Below are 20,718 nucleotides of genomic sequence, written 5' to 3' on the forward strand. Positions count from 1 at the left end.
TGATCCAAAGAGTCTAAGGAATATCCTTTTTTTCCACCACAGACAGATTTGAGCATCCAGTCACAGAATGGTTGAAGTTGGAGAACACCTCTGGAGGTCATCATCCAACCCCCTGCTCGAGGAGGGTCACATAGAGCCAGTTACTCAGGAACATGTCTAGATGGGTTTTTTTAAATCTTCTAGGAAGGAGAGTCCACAACCTCTCTGGAAAACTTGTTGCAGAGTTCAGTCACCCTCACAGTAAAAAAGTGCTTCCTTATGTTTATGGAGCCTTTTGTGATGACACTGAAAAGAGTAGATTTGTCCTATGTGCACCTCCTCTTCAGGTATTTACATATATTTGTAAAATGTTGACACTGATCATGACATAATTATGCCTCTCCTGATGGGAGAGATCTTTTAAAGTCCTTGCCAGGAGTTTGAGACACAAATGGGACTCTCAGCCTTTGCTGCTTCTTGATAGTTGTTTATTAAGTCTTATCAGAGAAAGAGAGTCACTAGCATGATCTAGACATAGCACAAAACAGAGAATGCAGGAGAAAGATGAATTATCAAGATAACATGGCCTTTTTAAAGGTAAATCAACCAATGGTTACTAAAAACATACATTATTTTTACTTTTCTACCAATTATTTAGTAACACAGCCAGGAACTGCGGAATTCATTGTCCAATCATCTCAAACTACTTTTACTGCAGAATATGGAGTAGTAGAAGAAGAAGAAGAAGGTTTGGAAAACAACAACAATCCTCCATTTTGATGTTTTTTGCTTTTGTCTATTTACTACATTAACAAACCCAAAACCTCTAAATTTTTCACCCTGTGACAATCTTACCTAGTAGTCTATCACCTAATTTACACCAGTGTAGTTTCTAGTCCTTCTCTAAGAGTAGGCAGTTTTTTCCAAGGACGAAGGTCAAAGACAGTGTTGTTCAGGGGGTTGAACCCTTCGAAACAGGCAGAGAAATATTCTCTGCACTCTGGGTTCCTACAGATGTCCCACGACCCTTCTCTTCATGAGGCTAAACGGTTCCAGTTCTCTCATTCTTCCTTATATGTGAGGTGCTCCAGTCCCGTAATCATCCTTGTGACCTTTCATTGAACTTCATAGAATGTTGAATAGAGTTTCTGTTGACATAAATATTGGCAATTGTACATGTCACAAAGAAGAACAAAAAGTAAACTTCCAAAAGAAATGTCCATGTGCTTTGCGGTAGTGAACTTCAAGACATGATTGGAAAGAGCCATTTCACACCTGAAATTAGTTTGGGGAAACATATATTCAGTCATAATCATCTGTCTTTTATTGGAAATATGGTCTAGAGGACGTAGCTGACCATTTATAGCATCTTGTATTTGAGTAGAGGTTCTGACCATCATTCTGATCACTGTTACTCAATAAGCAAAGGACTACATAAAAGAGGTAAGAATTTTGAAACAGGCAGATGGTAGCTACACTGAAGAAAATATTGCTTATTAATTTTTTTTCCCTTTGCTTCCTCCCTAGTGATTCTGCTATTGCAGGCTGTGTGCCAATAATTCGGGGTGGTGAGACATGGGACTAATACAAAGTGTGTTCAGTTTATAGTTGGGCTAAAATAGAAGCCAAGTTGAAAACAAGCAAAGTTGAAGTCAGGCAGTTTCAACTTTATAAACTTCCTTGCACTAGTTTAGAAATATTACTTGTGATGAAGCAAATCTGTTGGTTCTGGTGGGTGTAGAGCCCCCAGTGCAAGCTGTGAGATCTCTAGCCCAAAGAATCAATAAATCTTCTAATTGTGTCATGCCACGTCTGTGATTTAGACTGCAATATATTCTGTGATTTGTTTAATAAACTTGCAAGCTTAAATACCATGCATTTGTGGGATGCTCCCCGGGATTTATCTTTAAGGTTGCCCAAATGTATCTCCTCTTCCAGTGACCTACGTAGGAAGTGACATGAGACATGTGGTGGTTTAATTAGCAAAATGTTGGCATCAGATTAATAAAGAAGAGAATATCCTTTTCTACAGTTTCTGTTTCATATAAATATCTCTCACAGACCTCTGGTTCCATATGGCAATTAGAAGTACTTGTTAACATAGTTGTTTAGGTATATGAATAACGAAGGTGAATTTTCTCCAAGACTGAAAGAAATAAGGATGGGCAGACTTGTTCAGATGGAATCCAAACTCACCGATCCATGGATAAGTATTCGTTGTTTTTTTAAAACTCAAACTTGTATTGTAAGCTTCTAATATTCTAATTTCTGGGCGGTTTTTTAAATTATAATGAATATTTTTAATTAGTTTTTATTTATTTTTGCACTGCTAAGGCTTACTTGGAAATACAAGCCATTATTCCATGAAAAAAAATCACCATTTCAAAGAAACACTGATACAATAATGGGAAATTTGATTATCTGCATAAATTGAGTATAGCTTTTAAATATAGTGAAACACTGGGCACTGGATGTTAAAAAAACAAACTCACAAGCAATAACTGTAGTTCATTTATTCAGTTGAATTACCTTCTAACTTTGGAACACCAATCAAAAGAGAAAAAGAACTTTTGAGTTTACATACTTTCAGAATCTTTCAAAGATTCTTTCAGTCTTCTGGTTGTTTGAGAGGTGAATTCCAAAAGTCTGCATTTCATCTATAGTATTGAGTGTTTTATCAATGATAACAGAAGTCATAGAAATAACAAGACTGCAAAATTAGGACAGACCAGAACTGCAAGAGGAAAATTCTTTAGGGAATCTTCAGTGAAGAAGAACCTTGAATTAAGATTGCCCACATATAATTTTTAAAATTTCCTCCTGATTTGAAAAAAAAAATCTTCAGCTTTCTTGGTCTAGGAATGTATGTCATGCTTTGTATAATTGACACTAAGGTTGCTAAGATAAAGGAAAATGGAGGTGAAACTATGATGAAATTTTTTCATCTTTTTTTATTAGCCCAGAAGTGGAGTTTAGGAGTATCACAATCTTCACTGCATTAAGTTTTAAATTTTCCTTTGCTCTTCCTGTACTCATTACAACTTCTTAAGGGACAGGAAGAGTTGTGTTATTTCTATGTCTTCCAAAGAGCAACTTATGGCAATGGAAAAAGAAGTCCTTAAGCAAATCGGAGACAGATCTTGACAAATAGACTAAATAGCCCAACAGAGGACTGAAGTTCATGACTGAAAAAAAATCCTTTACTCTTCTCTATCTCTGTAAAAAAGACTGCTCCATTTCTTTGAGCTTCTGTCATCTTCTGTGATGAGGAAGGCCAAAGGCCCACTTGGAATTGAGTCTAGCAAGGATATCAGGGACAGCAAGAAGGGCTTCTACAAGTACATCAGCAGCAAAAGGAAGATTAGGGAAAACACGGGGCCATTGCTGAATCAGATGGGTGTCCTGATAATGGAAGATGCAGAAAAGGCAGAATTACTAAATACCTTAATCAGTGTTTACTGCTGAGGTCAGACCCTTGGAGTCCCAGACCTTGGAGGTAACAGAAGGCTGAAGAAAGGAAGACTTCCCTGTGGTTGGGTTGGGTTAGAGATTGGTTAAACCAACTTAACACCCATGGGCCTTGAGGGGATGCACTCATGACTACTGACATAGCTGGCAGATAGCGTTGCTAAGCAACTCTCCATCATCTTTGAAAAATGATGGAGAATGGGAAAAGTGTCCAATGGATGAAGGACAGATAATGTTACTCCTGTCTTCAAAAAGGGCAAGAACGAAGGCCCAGGAAACTACTGGTCAGTCAGCCTCACCTCCATCCCTGAAAAAGTGACGGAGCAAATCATCCTGGAGGTCATCACCAAGCATGTAGAAGAAAAGAAGTCAGGATAGTCAGCATGGATTCACCAAAGAGAGATCATGCTTACCAATCTGATAGCCTTTCGTGGTGGTATGGCAGGAATTGATAAGGGGAGAGCGTGGATGTTGCCTACTTTTACTTCAGCAAGGCTTTTTATACTGTCTTCCATAACATCCTTGTAGCGGGTTCAGTTCGTAAACCAGGCAGAAACACCAATTAAGCGTAGTGGTTTGGTTCGAAATATCCATTACTTACTTATTTACCTTCTGTGAGATAAGAATTAGGAGAAAACAAAGCAGGCACAAAACTTAAAAGAATATAAAGAAGTTTATTAACAGACCTAAAAGAAGGAAAAAAGTCAGACTAAACCTTCAGAACACTTCTCTTCCCTCCACCTTTCTCCCTTCTCCCACTGACAATGTAAAAAGACAACCCTTGAGATTTTTTTCAGTGAGTTTACCACCTCTATAATAATCTTTTTCAGTTCACTTAGGGAGAGGAGTCTCTCTTGCTCATGCTGTGGAGATATCTCCATAAGAAACAGTTCTCTCATGGCTTCAATGTCACAGCGAGACAGCCACCCAGGTTGGTTCTCTGCTTGCATGTGAGAGTCCCTTTCCTCATCTTACATGGTTCTCCACAACTGTTTTCGAGGGTTCAATCTTGAGCTAATCCATTTTAAGGATGAGCTGTTCACAAACAAAGGTTCTCTTCACCTATCTCTGGTACATCTTCATCTCTAAGAACAGAGGTCTTCTTCTTCCCTGGGTGCAAGGGTCTTCATCACTTTCATCTCTCTCTGTTCAAGCTTCTCTTCAAATCACAACTACTTCAACATTTGCTTATTTCAGCCCAGGTACTTTTGCTTACAATTGCAGTTTGAACGCTCCACTCCCCCATGCTTTCATGAAATTACAGTGGGTACTCTGATGTATCATAGTCCATCACCATAGCTTTACAACAGAATTTCAGCTTCTAAGCTTGAAGCATCTCCTCTTTCTCCTCTCTCGGAGTTTCAGCTCTTCCTTCTTCACTGACTTTGGTGTCTTTATGGTATTTTCTTCACTTGCCTTCACCTTTCCTCATCCTCTGACTTGGGAGAGGATTGATGTCTGCAGGCTTCATCTGTTCTGGAGAATCTTATAGCACTAAGAGAGTTGATCTCACCCGGGGCTTGCAGCTGGAATTTGCTCATTGCTGCTGGTCACATGATCTTTTCCGGGCAGCGGCCTCAAATGAATCTCGGCCGCACTGGGTGAGGGCCGGCCTGGCCGAGCCATGCTGTGGTGCCGCCGACACGGAGCAGGGCTGTGGGAGCTGGCCCGCACGGAGCAGGGCCGTGGGGGGAACAGGGCCACACGGCTCCGGGGTGGCTGTGTCCCAGCCGGCCTGGCCCACACTGAGGGGACTGCACCGGGTGTCCAGCGAGCAGAAGCGGCTGAGATCTCAGCCAAGCCGTGCCGTGCCTGACCCAGCCAGGCTGCACCGAGCAGGGCCCAGCCCGGCCCCACTGGGCTGCGTCACGGGCACCCAAGTTACCTGTCCAAAAGCCGGAAGGAAGAGAGCTTTCCTGGGCTTTGTTCATTCTTAAATGTGGATCACAGAGGCATGTCAAGCTTCTTAAGTGGCTTAAAAAAGTTGCCAATATTTGAACTAACCAGTTTTTGGTTCTATTGGGTCTAGAGGAAGCTGTAAGCACCTCTTTGCAAATAATCACTTCCATGGCTGATGGATCCCTCTTTAACTAAAAACCCAAACTATGCTACACCATGACAATCCTTCATAGGAAAGCTCAGGAAATGTGGATTAAATGAATGGACAGTGAGGTGGTCCATGGACTGGCTGAATGTCAGAGCACAGAGGATCATGATCAGTGGAGAAAAATACAGTTGGAGGCCTGTAGTCAGTGGCATTCCCCAGGGATCAATACTGAGTCCAGTCTTACTTAACTTGTTTATAAATTACCTGGACAAAGGGATAGAATGCACCCTGAGCAAGTTTGCTGATGATACAAAACCGGGGGGGAGTGGCTGATACACTCGAATGCTGTGCAGCCATTCAGCAGGACTCTGATAGGCTGGAGGGTTGGGTGGAGAGAAACTTAAGGGCAAGTGCAGGGTCCTGCCCCTGGGGACGAATAACCCCAAGTACCAGCACAGGTTGGTACTTGACCTACTAGAGAGCAGCTCTGTGGAGGAGGACCCGGGAGTCTTGGTGAATGACAAGCTGGCAGTTCTCTTGCAACCAGAAGAACCAGTGGTATCCTGGGACTCTTTAGGAAGAGTGTGGACAGCAGGTCAAAAGAGGTGGTCCTCCCCGTCTACTCAGCCGTAGTGAGGCCACATCTGGATCTGTGTACAGTTCTGGTCGCCTTAGTACCAGAAAGACAAGGATCTACTGGAAAGGATTGAGTGGAGGGCCACAAAAATGATTAGGAATCTAGAACATCTCACTTATGAGAGACTGTGGGCACTGGGCCTGTTAGAAGGGAGAGGAGAGGAGAGGAGAGGAGAGGAGAGGAGAGGAGAGGAGAGGAGAGGAGAGGAGAGGAGAGGAGAGGAGAGGAGAGGAGAGGAGAGGAGAGGAGAGGAGAGGAGAGGAGAGGAGAGGAGAGGAGAGGAGAGGAGAGGAGAGGAGAGGAGAGGAGAGGAGAGGAGAGGAGAGGAGAGGAGAGGAGAGGAGAGGAGAGGAGAGGAGAGGAGAGGAGAGGAGAGGAGAGGAGAGGAGAGGAGAGGAGAGGAGAGGAGAGGAGAGGAGAGGAGAGGAGAGGAGAGGAGAGGAGAGGTCATTAATGCATATAAATATCTCAATGGCACGTGCCAAGAGGATGGGGCCAGACTCTTTTCAGTGGTGTCCAGAGACAGGACAAGGAACAATGCCCATAAACTAAACCACAAGAAATTCCACCTCATCATGAAGAACTTTACATTGAGGGCAACAGAGCACTGAAACAGGCAGCTGAAGGAGGTCATGGAGTCTTCCTCTCTGGAGACATTCACAACCCACCTAGATGCATTCTGGTGTTACCTACTCTAGGTGACCCTGCTTTGGCAGAGGGGTTGGAGTAGACCTCCAGAGGTCCCTTCCAAACCCAACAATTCTTTGATTCTGTGAGTCTATGAATCATGAAACCATGAGCTAAAATATTTTGGTATCCTCCTGACTGAATTAATTGTTTGTTTTGATTCTCACATGATTACAAATAAACAAATTCTACTTAATAGTGCTTTATGTTCAAACCATCATTCAGAATTATATTATTTTTTCACATTTGCCTTACAATTATAGATATCTTATTATCAGAATAAAATAGAATATTTCATTTGGAAGGGACCTGCAATGGCCACCTAATCCAATGGCCTGACCAATTTATGGCTGAACAAGTTTATGAATGTTATTAAGGCCGTTGTCCAAATGCCTCTTAAGCATTTGTAGGAGTGAATTACCTCTCTAGTAAGCCTGTTCCAAAGTCTGACTATTCCCTCTGTAAGGAAATATTTCCTAATGTTTAGTCTGAACTTCTTGTGCTGCACCTTTGAGCCATTCCCATGCACCCTATCATTGGACCCCAGAGAAAAGAGATCAGCACCTCTCTCCACTTCCCCTCTGCAGGAAGGTACCAAGAGTCTTTGTCTCTCCAAACTAGACAAACAGTGTTCTCAGCCACTCCTTACATGCCATCCTTCAGGGCTTATCACCAGCTTTGTTGCCCTCCTCTGGATGCATTCAAGGACCTCCACATCCTACTTAAATGGGTGGGGCTCAGAACTGCATTCAGTGTCCATGGGGAGGCCACACCATTGCTGATTACAGTGGGATGATCACCTCTGACTGGCTGGTGATGCTGTGTCTGATGCACCCCAGAATGGGGTTTGCCTGCTGGGCTGACAGGGCTCAGTGCTGACCAGGACTCCCAAAAGCCTTTCTGTGGGAGTACTCCTCAGCCACATCTCCCAGCTTGTGCAGGAAAATTTATACTTGAGCCTGGCGTCAGAGTTAATTGTGGTTGAAAGCACCTCAATTTTATTAATTTGTTTTTTTGTTTATTATCGGAGCAGTTGAATGTCTGTTGCAGAATTTCAAATTGCTTGAGCAATGTGTCAAATTCTCTTTGCATGTGATGAAATTGTTTTATTCTGCAAAGACTGTGCCCCCCAAAAGGGGAGGAAGCCAACTTTTTTTGTTCTTAAATGTATGTAGGTTAGGAAAGCATTCTTCAAAGGATTTGAGTGAGACTTATGGAACATATGCAACTAAATTATGATACTTGCAGAATTCTTCAAAGACAGTGCAACAGGATATGGTCTATATTGTTATCTAGGTAAAACCATAAACTCAAAGAGCAACAGATCTACAAGAATGGTTTTCTCAAAAAACCTGCCACTTATGGAAGCTAGACATTTGAAGCTAAAACATTGATTTAAAATACTTGGGATTAGATTTAATGAAAAGAAAAATAAAGAATCCTTGTGTTGGTTAGTATGGACAGGCATAACAGGCTTCCACAATTTATTTCATCTATTCACCTTGTCCTGCTGTTACACCACTGCTATTTTGATTTTGAGCTTTGTGAATAGAGACCATCTGTGTTCTGAGCTGCACTGGTTAATATAAGAGTGATTCTGTCACGAAGGTAAAAGGAGAATAAAATAATCAGATTTTCTTTTTTTTTCTTTTCCTTGTAACTTCCATGTTTGAAGTTAAATTCCAGAAACAGAAAGGTTAGTATCTTCTTTTTACAAAGATGTCTTAATGGACTGACTCCCTTTGAAATCAATGGGACTTGGTGAGAATCACAAATGGCCTTGGCAGGGAGTAATTGCAGGGTCAAGGAACAGTGTGTCAGAGCACTTACCTCTGAGATATTTCTCTCTGTTTATCTGTTAGCAGAAACAAAGAGTATTTCTTTCATTTTCTTACAGCAACTGGGCCTTTTTAAATAGAGAAGAAAAATAAAACATGAATTCATTCTTACTCAGATTTGAATTGAATGAATAGAACTAATGTATAATCTTCTTTCTGCAAAGTGATAAATATTTACAGTGTGTAATGAGATTTCATGTCAAAAATTGATGGTATTTATTGTGTTTTAATAAAAGCAGATTTGAAAACGTTAGTTTTATTAAAGAAGTGTTGAAAATATTGCCATTTTCACATTTGCTTTTTCTATGGAGACCTTATATGCAAAGACAGATTTTGAGCTAACTATATTACTATGGAAATCAGTTGCAACAGAGTAGAAATGGTATGAAATAATGAAAACATTAATACTTCTTTACACCTTGTTTCATTTATTTATCAGTTACACTCTCCTTTTTTTTCTTTGCTATCAAGGCTCACACATTTCAGTATTAGAAAGATTTTCCTTCTCTTTTCATAATTTCTTTTCTCCATTCAAATTTCTGGAACTTAGAACAAGAAATAGACATTTCATACATGACAGACACATGGAAGTTAAGGGCACTGTCCTGTGTGGTGTCCAAGTTAAGTGCTACACAGAAATTTGTGTGTCAGTGAAGAAATTATTTTCAACAATGTGTTGTTGTTAGAAAGAAGCTGTATCCTCTCTCTGCTCAATGATGAGTCTAGTCATCAGCTCCTTCCAAACTCACTTATGGCAGTACCTTAACAAATGTTGCCATTAAGTAATCTGCTAAGTCTATAGAGCTCAGCTTTCTTGGGGATTTAGGACACATTAGTCAAAATATCAGTACACAGGTGCTGAGTGCTTGAAAATATCTATGTGGTGCCTTCCATTTGTATAAAACTTTTAATAATTTAATGTTTCACAAATAGATGAAGCAGGTAATCAGACTTGCTTTTAAAAGGCTAAAAACTCTAAGCAAACTCTAAAGTAGTTAAATAATGTTCAGTTTCCAGGTCATGTAGCTGCAAAGTCCCTGTTGGCTGGTATTTATGTTAAATTAGTAAACCATTTTCAAAAGGATAAATGCACAAGAAAATGAGTTTTTGTTGAAAGTTAAAAATATACAGGAGGGAAGGTGAGGGAAAAATATAGTAAGACGTGAAATTTAGCCTATTTTGTGCAAAATTATTTTTTTAGATTGCATGTATGTATTATGCATGTGTGTATTAGCATGTGTAACTCTTTAGATCAGCATTTGTTCTTCAGGCAAACAGAAAGAAACCTCTTACAGCATCCCTTTAACTGGCATGAAGCCAGCCTTGCTCATTTTCTGCAGCTGGCATGAAAATAAACTCATTTTCCAGAAGTGACCCCCATTATTTCATTTTTCCTAGCTCCCAACAAGTTGATGAGCTATAATACAAAGCAAAGCAATTAATTGTTACATGGCATCTTTGTTAGAATAGTGGTGGTGATCAGCAGTTGGGGAGGAGGAAATAGTCTTGAGCATGTGGTAAAATACAGATTTGCAGCAGAATAAATAAGTAAAATGGCTTCAGATAGAAGTTACATACTATTTAGTTATGGGTGGAGAAGGGAAGAAAGGTCTTAGGTAAAGCAGACTGCAGATTTCTCAATGAACTGAGAGAGCTTTGGAGAGCTTTTTGGTTTTTCTTCTATGTTTGTTTGCTTTTGGCTTTCTAAATCTCCCTTCTGCGGTTGAAATGCAAGCTTTAGTTTTGGTAAGCATGGACTTCTCTTCTAAGAAGGGGTGTTGCTCTACAGTGCTGTTCTGCCACAGAGAATAACGAACCAGAGCAGAGAGTCACCCAGTCAATCAATATTAAATCACCTGTGGACTGACACCAGATGTGGCTTGGGCTGCTATCTACAGCTGCACCCAACCAGTAGATTTTTGTTGTGTTTCTTGTTAAACCTTGTTCCACTCTATATCGGTAACTAAATATTGATTGAAGTTGCACTTGAAGTTCAGCCTCTCATCCTATTTCAGCACTGCAAACGTGGGTCATTGGCTGTTCTGTTGGTAATTGCGGTCTCTTCCTCCTTTGTTACTCTCTCTCAGCATTTCCCATACTAAAAATGCACAGGATTTTCCAGGCAATTTTAACTTCTTACAGAATAGTCTCCCCTAATTCTAGTTCTGAACTGTGGACATTTCATGGGAGGCCAAACCAGGAAAATCCATTATAAAAAATAAGGTAATATAAAGTAAGTCAGTGAGGCCATTACTCCATAGTCTTTGGAAGCAGAGATTACAACTCCACTGTAAAGTATTGCTGAAGCTGGGAAAGATGAAGGGAGGGATTTTACAGCAATGAATGACTAAGAAGACAGGCAGTGCTTCCTAGACAGAAGGTAAGAGTAGGAGATCATTAAAGTATAAATGGAATATTACAAGTAACCCATTTTGACACCTGATATTTGTCAGAGATAAAGAGACTAGCAGCAAGATGTAGTGCTGTCGAGGAAGGATGAAAGAGGCAATTGTGATCTGGATCATCATCTGGATTCCATGGAAATGACTATGAATTAAGTCTACTATCTATGTTACTTTAGAGGACACAGTAGCAAGGGAAAAAGCCTGGGGAAACGGGAATGTAAATTGAGAAATTCTTTTTAGCAGCAGTATGACTAACACAGGTTAAAACAAATTGGTTTTAACAGGTTATTTTTAATCCTTGTCAGTTCATCACATTCCCTTGCTCCTGGGTGCACAGCTGAAGAGTATAAAGGGTGTGCGAACATTAAGCCAGGGACCAGAAGGATGATAGGGAAGAGCTAGGCTGTTTAAAATGGTTCTCTTATCAAGACCACTGTTCATCAGACTATAACTTTTTCAAATGCTGTGATGCAGTCCACATTTCTTTCCGTGATCAAATGGCTAAAGCCGATTCCTTCTCGGCACCTACACAGAGAGACAAAAGAAAAATTTGGAGTGGATAAGTTACTTGATGAGAACTCAGGGTCCAAAACACCTCTCCATTTGAGAACATTTATCTTCCTGATTTACTGTAGGTCTTTGGAAGGTTATCAAAAGCTCCTGATACAAATTATATATTAATGTTTCAGTTGTTACTTGCAAAAGGAGTTATCTTAACCAATGGTGACTATTTTTCTGAAGCCCTTTCTTAAACTACAGAATGAGCAAGGCTTCTGCAAAGCTGTATGTCAAACCTGGGCTAGAAGACCAAACTACAGGCATAAAGGAAGCAGTCAGGTGAATACCTGCATGTGAGGTTCTAATTCTCATGTTCTGAGACAGCTGAACTGTAGCAGATGTGGTGAGTACACACTGTGTTTGGAACATCTGCCTTTTTAAGGCCATCTGAGAATGAGGGTTTTTTCTCTTTTCATGCTGCATCTTTTGAAATGCCTAGCAAATGCAACAACTCTGAACCATTAACCACTTGAAAGGTATGTGTACTTGCTTCCCACAAGCGATGATGTTTTCTGTCTTGCTGACAACTGTTTGAACTAACCCACCTCACTGCAGAAACATGTTTGTGAGAAATGTGTTAAGTCTTGGTATTTCTGTACGAATGTAGAAACAACAGTTGCCACGTGAAAGCGAATTGGTGAAGTAGCACAGCATCAACAAACAAATAATCTGTTTGGTCCTTAATTTTGTGGTAGAAACTACCTTCCCAAGGAATTACAATAAATATCTTGAGTGACAGGACAAAATGGAAAGACTGACCTTTTGATTAGTCTCTGATGGAAAACAGCTGTTTCCACCTATGGCAGAGGACAGCAGTGGTCTTGAGAGAGAAAGGAGGGGAGACAAAGCTGTGCATAAACAAAATGTTGATGAAAGAGCAGTGATGCAGCCTCTTCCTTGTAACATGGCACACAAGGAGGAAAGATGTACAGCACCTCTCTATCAGGAAATCCACTTATGAAAGAACCATAAAACCCAGCAATTATTCAGCTGAAAACCCACAACAAGAACTCAGTTAAAGGTTACCCAATGGGGTGGCATCAGTAATATTGACTGTGACCTTCTGCTTTAAGGGAGAAAGGAAGAAAGCCAGCTGTAATTGGAACAGTAATGTCTATTAAAATGTTATTAAATTTTGTTAGCATTGCAATTCTATTTGGGAACACAGCATGTTAGATGGCAGGACTTCTAAAACACTGCTAAGACTGACTACCTATTGTAAGGCTATAGTCTTGCAAACAATTACTGAGGAAAATATATGAGACTAGTCCCCATGCAGTCTTGTGAAGACAGTCACAAGAACAAATCATCTAGATGTATGGAATTTGTAGATCAGAGTAACATAGAAGGAGGACATGACAATGTAATGAAGAAGGAACACACATAAGTACATTGTATTTGTAAAAATATTGAATAGTCTGAGTGCTATATTCTATGTAAGAGAAAAAAATTAGAAAGTCTTTAATTGTTTTTATTATTTTAAAATATCTATTGATACTGAAGTGGACTTCCATGTTATTGAAAAACATTTCTAGACAAATGAAGACTCCATGACTGTCAAATTTTTTTTGGTATGATGGTATATTTATAAACATGTTTATAAACAGGAAACAATCTGGAAAAAATATGTTAAACCATCCATAATAATTCTTGTTTTATGTTGTCTGCGGAATATAGTTAATGTTGACCATACACTGGATAGCAGTGGGAAACTGTTTCAAGATATTGCAACATGGCTTTGATACTATTAGTGATAAATCCATCCCAACTTCAAGTGACAAAATCACAAAGATGGAAAGATTGTGGAAATTTTAGCCCACCAGTGAGATAGCTGGCCTACAGATGTCTATTCTACTGAATATCCTTTCCTTTTTTATCAGCCTGAGATTTTTCACTGGATCCATCATATCTGTAATCTTTTGCCTGTTGGAACAGCTAATATACTACAAACATTTAAAAATAACCAGTCCAAAGGCCATTAATTTAGTTAGCAGTGCTTCCTGTAGTGATTCTCTTTAACCTTTCTTCTGATCATCTTATCACACATAGGTTACGTATTTTGTTCTGGTCTCTGGTATAAATCAAACTTAAGTCCATTTCAGCAAAAAATGATACAAAAGAGATCAGTGCTATGTGCTGAGACAGACAGGCTGACTGTCTCAGCTGGCATAAACTGGTGTAGGAGAGCTAAGTTATTTTACCCTAGATGAGAATCTCTTTATTGTATCTCTCAGAATAAGCCTTTATTGAACCAAGCCCAAGGGGAGAAAGGGAGAGAAGAATGATGGAATGAAGGAGACCAAAAGGTACGCAGGGCAGAAGTACACAAAACCCTCTTCCCCTATCACTGATTACAAATTATTATACAAGCTGAGCCCCATATTGTATACTTCATTTACAGTAATTGTACAACAGCTGTATAATAGGTGTAGTTTAAGGTATGAGTGTTGCTCAGAGTGTAGCTTAAATGTCCACAGTGAGATGTGAATATGAATATGAATGGTCCTGACTGCATAGTAATTGGTGGTATTATGGGAGTGAATGGAAAAGCTACATATGGATGAATGGGTGGGGCTAGGGAAGGGCGCAGCACGAGAGACTAATGGTAGATTTTATTTTCTCACATAGATGGCTTTTCCTTTAAATAATTAGCCAGCGGCAGTAGAAGCAAATGAAAAGAAAGAGAAGGAGACTAGTTTGGCACACTGAAGCTCTATACTCATTACATTAAATCATTCCAATTTCCCTCTCTTCACCCCACCTACCTAGCCATTGATCCATCCACATTAAACTTGTTACAAGTTCCAGCCTGCATGGGGAAAAAGAAAAGGTTTTGAGAATGTGATAGCTCTAAAGCAAAAGCATGGTTGTACAATATACCTTAGAACTCTAAAAAAACGAACCAAAAGACCCCCAAAAATAACCGGCTTGGAATGGAATCATTCTTTTTCACACATACTACTGGTTTATGTGTGTTGCTGTTAGGGTGTTAAAAATGAGAGGTGTATGCTGCTGTGCAGGAATGATGAATTTGGAGTCAGAGCTAGGAACAAAATTATGTTATATTTGTTCAGTTTTCATCTTTTGTTACAATAAAATTTAGAAATCATTTTTCTGATTTTGCTTGTGTTTTTTTTCCCCATCCTTTTTTCTTTATTATTTTTGTGAATTCAAGTGCATGACAATCTGTCCCTCTGATCTAACTGGATATGTGGTTATCAGTCAAATCAAGAAATTTTGATTACTTGGGTGGTTTGAACAATTTATCGCTATATCCAAAATTCTCTAAGTGCAAAGCAAGAACTATACTTCACAACAGGAAAGGGACTTAAAAAACCTTGTGGATTATGTTGCAGAATCACAGCCACTTATACTGAAAGTCATATAAACTCACATGCTGATCCTGCAGAGGTTAACACCAGAAAACTTGAATTCAGTGTGATTTGCTCAACCAGTACATGTGCTCGTGTCCATGACTGTTTGTGGGTTCTCCCTCCAGCCAAAGTGTATGAATCTGATTTTGCATTTAAGGTTGCAGTGCAAAGCTGTATAGCAAGAAGTAATGAATTATAAAACAATTGAAACTGATTGTATATCACATTAAGATCAAAAATATATTTTGTGTTAAAAACTTGACAAATTGGTGTTATGTGTATTACTGATCCTCCAGGTCCTTGTCGTTTTGATGACAATTTTTTGTTTTGCCAAACATGATTTCCCGCAGAAGACATTAAAACCAGAAAGCCTACTATTGCATCATGTCATCTCTTTATAAATTCTAAGGAATAAACACAGCAAAAATTAATTACAATTATTCATGTTCTTGAAAATGACAGTACATGACAAGTAAGAAGGGTCACTATTGCTCATTTCTTTTTTAAGACAATCTTTGTTTACCTAGTTCCCAAGTGTTAAGAGCCTGTACGGTACATTTGCATAGGATAACTAACATATACCACACCATTTTCACGTCTGCAAGTACACGTGAGTAACCGTAATTACACGTGACACCAATTACTCTATTACTTTGTATTAAATTATAATGGAAAATTCCACTAGAGAATTGAAGCCTAATTGCATCTTAATTTGCATATTTTTGCATATTAATTACATCTCAGATGAATAATAAATTTCAGCAGATTTTTAATTTATGCATAGACACAAAAACAAGTGGAGAAATAATTTACAAAAAAATACCAGCAACTATTACTTAGGGCATTCAACTAATTTTGCTTAGTTTAGCAAAACAAAACTTGGTTTGTTTAATATAGCATCTTTAGGCTGATTGCTGTTTATTGCACAATATGTCAGTTTTGAAGCACAGAGAGAAGCTGAGTCTTTTTAATACAAAAAATAAATGTTAATTCAGAGCATTTTAAGTTGAGGGATTTTACACTTTTGAACAAAATGTTTGGAGGACATTGCTATTTAATTAATTTGAGAATGGGCTTAGTTGTGATAGTTTTTTTACTTATAAGACATCTTATTTCATTTCATTTTTTTAATGAGAGAATAAAAAATAGAATATTAAAAAAAAATCTTGATGAGGAGGTTTCTCTGTTAATCAAATGTGGAATGTTTTCTTGTTTAAAGACAGCGGTTAAGCCACAACAATTTTGACGACTATTAGTTTCAAACAAAGGGCAAAATTAAGGGCAGGAAATGTGTAACCCTTTAAATCAACATGTATTTAAATAATTCTGGAGATATTCTCTTTATTTCAGAGTCATTTTATACACCAGAAAAATAGCTGCATAATCAAAATGCACTAAAAATATAACTTAAACCTGCAAAGATTTTCTTAAGTTTAGAGGTAAAATAATACAAGTTACCCCCATTAAATTCAGATGGACTACTCACTTATACAAAGTTAGGAAGGTAGAAGAAGGCAGAGTCTATAGCAGTGTTTCCTCTTTATGGCTTAGCAGTTCTCATATCTGTATTAGAAAACAAATATATATTTTACGTGTCTCTGTATAATTTATTTAACAACAAAAAAAAATTAACGGTACGAATTTCACAAAAAGGCTTTGCTTCCATAAATTTCAGACACATTATCAACCCACTTACTGTTTTTCAAGCTAATCTATAAAACTGAAGGCCCTTTATGCTGTCAATTCATCCCAAAGCCTAATCTGGTATGATGCCTTTTGTACCTGCCGCCGCAGTCAATCTGAGACTGCCTGCACAAAGAATAATTCTATTGATCATTTGCCAAATTGTACAATGGGAATGTATGTCAATGCTCTAATAAATCAGGAGACTGTCAAGATGAATGAACATATTTGTCTTCTCCTTTGCTCCAAAAATTTTTTAAAAAATCCAACACACAAACACCAAGCCCTAAAGAAGCATATATTTTCTAACTTGTTTTGTAGTTCTGCGACTGTAGGGGCTAAGCAGAATAGGAGGAGAGTGTATAATCTCCAAGAGTCCACTCTATGTATCTTTTGGTGCAGTAGTCTGGATTTTGCCAGTTAAAATGGCCTGGGAGATTGTAAAAGTGAATACTTCAGAGCATATGTTTACATTGTACCAGTTATGGATCGTTTACTTGTCAAACACGAATCTGATGAATACCTAGCTATTCTTTTTGTTTTACAGTGACACTTTTTAAAATTAATATATCTCTAGGAAAAGTTTTCTTTTTCCCTAGAAAGCACTGAATGTAGCAAATGTTCTCTTGTTATGATGTCTACTGCTATCATGTCTCTGGTTTCTGGTATCAGGCGCCTGTCACTTGGTTCCATCTGCATAGCACACCAAATCCCATTAGTAGCACCATCTTTAGTACCCTTCTTGTTAAAAGTTAAAACAGTTTAGCTTTCAAAAATAGCATTCTAATGAGAATCGGGATTGTCCTTTTACGTTCTGAACATCCCATTTGGCAGGGTTCAGATAAGCAGAGAGAAATTGCACTGAAGGAACTGAAGTGGGGATATGAATCTTCAACTGTTAAACAATAGTTCCCTCTCATGGACGTTAGAAGCTACCACAGTTTGCAAAATGTGGCTGGAGAGAGGCAGCATTTTTTAAAAATTATAATTTGCTTCTTCCATGCTCCAAACACGAGAAATTTGCTTACAGAAGGGAGAAGAAATGGTCCCCACACCACTGACCATTACCCAAGTCAGTGACAAATGCAGGTGGGAATGCAAGGTCTTTTTTTCAGCACTTTCCAAGGGGGTGCACTTTTTCTTTTCTTCTTTTCTGTGAGGTATTTTAACTGGGAGAATAGATACTTATCAGGAAGTTTATAATAATAATAACATGTGTTGTTTATTCAGTCCTCACCATAACAGAAAAACTTGCCATTTCATCTCAGTAAAGTCCAAGTTAGTGTAAATAACTTCATCAAATGAGATTATAATGGATCATGTGTTTTGTAGTTACACTTAACATCAGTCTTTGCTATCTTGAGAGTGGGTTTTATTGTGCAAGATAGTAAAGCCTGGCCCTCCTTTTGGAATTTGGAAATGGAAAGTAATCCCTGTAATCTGCACGGATGTGAGAATTCTATTCCCACAACACCTTCCTTCTCTTGAATACCCACTGTGATATTTCAGGGAAAAGTTATCTACTTTTCCTTAAATTGGTGTTATTTAATTCTTGTGCTGCCTGCTTCTGTAACATTAGGTTGCTTTTTCCCTTTCCAGTTAAGTACCACAGAGGACATCACACAAAAAGCAGAAGAGAATTTATCAGTTTATTTTCTGTATTTACATGTCCTAACAAAATGCCTTTTAATGCTCTGCAGACCTATTTGGGCTTTAAATATTAACATTCTCCTGCTTCATTTTGGAAATCAAGACCAGCTTGGAACTGCACTCTTGCAGAGATGTGTTTCAAAATCCCTGTTTTATCTCTCTTTCTGAAAGCATAGTTTGATCAACCAGTTTAGCAAATGCGTATACAAAAGTCTGAGGACAGATGACAAGTGATATTTTTCCTGGGTACAATTTTCAGTATTTGACCTACATCAAGACAACCAGGATATGCTACTCCTTACATTCAAAATTTATCTTGGTACAAGACATTCTTGCAGATGTCAACAAAAATCAGTCTTAATTTCAGAATTGTAAAAGACGTAATGAAATTTTTAGAATTAGGTTTGAAACAGAAATTATTTATCTAATGATTTATTCTAGCATCTTAAAATGTTTTGTAAAGATTTTTTAAACATCCAACACGGCTGTCAAAATGAACTGTTTGTGAGGGGAGATTCTATTGTGGCATATGTTAAAATATTTTTGTTAATTTTCCAAAGTGCAAGAAATTTGCAGGGAAAAAAATAAAAGGTGTGATTATTTTAATGATAATTTCAAAATTGAAGTAATGGACAATTTTAAAATCAGTCACTCAAAGGCTTTTGACATTTTGTCATTACTGAATCTATGTAATGTTTGTAAAAATATATTGCAGGTACAAAATAAGGAAATAATAGTTCAAAAGACATGATTCTGAAAGTCCCACCATAGGGCTGTGTGCAGGCACAAAATACTGATACAAAGGGTTGAAGAATAATTTCTAATGTTTGTCTATAAAACATGTAAGAAGGTGTGTCAATGCTTTTCTGAACTGTTTTATCCTTGTTCTGATTAACTCAAAATTAGAAGTTAATTCTTGGCTTCTTTTCAAAAGGTGAGCCCTAAGTATCAGTTCCCACATTTATATGATGTGGATGCCTGGCTTCAGGGAAATAAGTTAGAATAACAGCTCATTTCACACAGAAGTATCATACATATAACTGAATCCTAATTTCTCTCCTTTTTAACTCTAATTGCCCCATTTCACTGTACTATGCACCTGTAATAATAGACATAAATAGGCTTCTTTGAAGCTGTAATGGTAATTTTTGTCATCCCTGTCCACTTCCAGGAGCAACAGAAGATGTCTGTTTCCACTAGCAACAGAAGATGAAAAAGATGAATTGCAAATCTGATGCAGCTATGCCTTGTGTAGGCATGATCTTGTCCTAGTGACCAAGCTGGAGTGACCCCAATGAGTTCTAAAATTCAGCACTTGTCTGATATGTTTCAAATTTAGGGTCTTGCTGTGTTTTCCTCAACTTTTGTGTGTTAGATGCTAGGAATTTGGGTGTTTTGTCAGGTGAGATTTCTCATGTGCAATTGTAACATTGTTGAAGGGTAAGCTGAATTTACAGCACAAAACAGATATCCATCAACTCTGGAGTCACAAGAATGTAGCAGCCAAGTGTGGGCTGTACAGTCAGGGACTGGTTACCAAGCCTTGAAGCAAAGTAGACTCAGGTCACAGATCCCCAACAGGAGCAGTAGTACCCCAATAAACTGAGCTGCTCTTGTGTGTCTACAGTGGATTAGATTAGGACCTGTGGTATGGTGGCCGTAGGGTGGACTTTTCCATAGTAATCTCCTTTACCCCATAGAAACAGTGACTCTGCATCTTTGACTACAGAGGGCTCTCCCTATCCTGTTTGGACCACCTTGACCTTCATGTGCATGTTTATTTTTAGCTGAGCATCCTGACTTTGAGCTAATATTCATCTGTCATCTTTGGGGTTGCAAAAATTGGTATGAACTCACTGCTGAGATGCCTGGTGGTGGGTCTGGTATGAATAATACGACAACTACAGTTAGATGCTTATCCAGGTGCAGGGAAATGCAGGAAACTTTTAGTTAAACATCTGAATATAAGGCCGAAAATGCTATAGAAATTTCAGGTAATCTTTTGCTTTTATTTATTGCTTTGGGGTATGTACATGTTTTATTTTCATATGTATGTAAAACAGTTTTGTACTTTGTTATATCATTCAGGAAAGCTTGGAATTAGAAACAGGAGAAGGAGTTGCAGAAATAGAACTGATCCATTTCTCTCCTTTACAAGCGAATATAAAGTATCAAATCCATGCACTGAACTGATTGCTGTAGTTGTCATGTGATCTTCCTTGACACTTTTTCACTTATTTACTTGCAAAGGAGAGTATAGCAGAAAAACAGCACCTCTGTCCTATTTAGTTAGAGGTTTGTAAGGAATGCTCAACGTGCAAGGTACGAAGATATGAGTATCTCTCAAATGAGTGGATTTTACTTCAGTCTTCAGAGACCTTGGGTCTACTCT

The sequence above is a fragment of the Aphelocoma coerulescens genome, chromosome 2, assembly GCF_041296385.1.
Source record: "Aphelocoma coerulescens isolate FSJ_1873_10779 chromosome 2, UR_Acoe_1.0, whole genome shotgun sequence".
Classification (NCBI taxonomy): domain Eukaryota; kingdom Metazoa; phylum Chordata; class Aves; order Passeriformes; family Corvidae; genus Aphelocoma; species Aphelocoma coerulescens.